General features: G+C 39.3%; 1 protein-coding gene across 3 annotated transcripts in view; it reads left to right on the top strand.

Annotated features, from left to right (window-relative positions):
* Positions 1 to 2,360, top strand: part of CUNH1orf228 (chromosome unknown C1orf228 homolog) — a 56,390-nt gene that overhangs the window by 41,791 nt on the left and 12,239 nt on the right. The window lies entirely within an intron of this gene.

Genomic DNA, 2,360 nt, shown 5'->3' with positions numbered 1-2,360 from the left:
GGGGATTGAACCGTGGTCCCTGTGCTTTGCTAAGCTTGTTCCAAGTAGGTGTTTTAGACCACTGAGCCATCTCACCAGCTCCAAAGTAGGATTATTTTAAATACAAGAGTTTTATATGAATTGTAAACTGAAAAGCTTAAAGATGGTTACAATGTGCAAAGGTGAAACCTCTTATAAGAAGCTACACAGTATCATTTTTAAAAGGAAAGACTTAAGCAGCAGTGACAATGCTGAACTTAGGACACAGTCTTCATGTGCCTGATGTCCACTCGTGCAGTGCTGTGGGCTAGAGGACAGTTTATGTGGGTTTGCATGCAATATACAGTGAGACACAGTAATTTGACCTAAATTACAGTGTGGTTTAATCTATTATTGTTAATATGCAGTGTCTGCCTCTAAGTATGTTGGGGACTTAGGGGAGCAAGTGCTACATATATGCAATATGAACTAGTAATGTGCTGACGCTGTTAACCAAAGGGCAGAATAATAATAATCAAAATGCCAAAAGGGGTCTTAATTGAAGTGAAAATTTAATTTTGTTTTAAAAATATTGTTTATCTTTATTTTGTGGTAATATACCAAATTTTTTTAGAAAAACAATTTTCATAACTTCATAAATTGTAGTTTTGTTTGTTAGAAAAGTTGTTCTAGGGGCTGGAGAGATGGCTCAGTGGTCTAAAGCACCTACTTGAAACAAGCTTGGCAAAGCACAGGGACTGCGGTTCGATCCCCAGCACCACATGCCAGCCAGACCCGCCCCCTGGTGGGCTGAGCTGGCCACACACACACACAATAAATAAATGTAATAAATAAATATTTTAAAAAAAAAGAAAAGTTGTTCTAAAATATGTAAATAGGTAATGAATGGTGTAAATAATTTTGTAAGAGGCTTAAAATATTTATACGTGGAAACAGACCTAGACAAAAGCATAAATTGGTTGCCATTTTGCTTCTTTTTCCCTCTTATTTTTGTATTGTGGTCATTTCCTATGCAAACAATGGAGCAAACAGCTGTATAGTTGTAGAATTTTTTGAGAGAATGAGATGTTTATATATTAGTGACAATTTTTTTGGAAAATAAAAAGTGCCTAAAACAAACAAACAAACAAACAAACAAAAAGATCTGAGTGTGGGGAGGGCAGGAAGACCAAGATTTTCTTGAATTGTTTCAATGCAATACAAGTATAAAGATCACCTTGTATTCTCTTTTTTTTTCTTCCAACTTTTATTTATTTATTTCTTTTTTTGTAGTACCAGGGATTGAACTCAGAACCTTGTGCTTGCCAGGAAGGTGCTTAAGCCACTGAGCTATGTCCCTGACCCTCACCTTGTATTCTCTTTGCCTTCTAAAAGCCATTAGTATGTTAGAAGAGGAAGAAATTCAGGTACAGAAAACGTGTTTTAACCACCTACATGACGGTGCTTGATGAATCTTGGTTCTAAAGGTATCAAATGAGGAAGCCAAATTTCTTATCAAACTGCTGTATACTTTGACAAGGAAAATCTATTTTTGCCTTCTGATCCACATTTATGACCCAAGTCAGGTAAATATACCTGGTTTACTTCCATAACATGTTTATGCAGACAGTCCGTTATGCACTGCAATTTCAGATGTGCAATAACTTGTACAATGGATTATTCCCAAGTATACCTTAAACAGGACAAATGTGGTTTTTTTTCTATATAGTTCCTTGCCTTAATAAATATGTAATATAAATTTTTAGGATTACAGGCCCATGCCACCACGTCCAGTCTCATTCACTATCTCAGCACACCCTGGGGGCGGGGCCAGCACGGTAAGCAGGGATCAAACCCCCAGCCCCTGCGTCTGCCTAAGCAGGAGCTTTAATTCACTAAGCTATCTGGCCAGCCCAACAGTCTTCTTCTCCCATTTGCTTGGCCCTTCAGCACACACCCCACCACCTAGCACTGCCCCCCTGGAGCCTGGTGCTTGGCTCAGCACTGGATGCCAGGTAAAACCCACCCAGAAGAGCAGATACCCTGGGGCTACATGCCCAGTAACTGACCCTGAGAGCATGTGCCACCCTAACACATAACATTAATGACTCCATTGCGTGGCTTTTTAGAAATACTAATGATGCACTTAAATTTTTTGTTTGTCTTGTTTCTGAGGCAGTGTCTCGCTATATGGGATCAAACCTAGGAACACTCTTATGCTCACTCTGTCTCTCATTTTGAGACAGTGTATCACTAAATTACCCAAGCAGGGTTTGAGCTTGTAATCTTCCTGCCTCGGCCTCCATAAATTCTGGAAGTACAACCTTGCACCACTTTTCCACCCTTAAAAAAAAAAAAAACTTCCAGGGGCCAGGGAGATAGCTCAGTGGAATAAGTGCTTG

The sequence above is a fragment of the Octodon degus genome, unplaced genomic scaffold, assembly GCF_000260255.1.
Source record: "Octodon degus isolate 3935 unplaced genomic scaffold, OctDeg1.0 scaffold00107, whole genome shotgun sequence".
NCBI lineage: Eukaryota > Metazoa > Chordata > Mammalia > Rodentia > Octodontidae > Octodon > Octodon degus.
The sequence above is the reverse complement of the archived record's forward strand: the minus strand, read 5'-3'. Positions and strand labels throughout refer to the sequence as shown.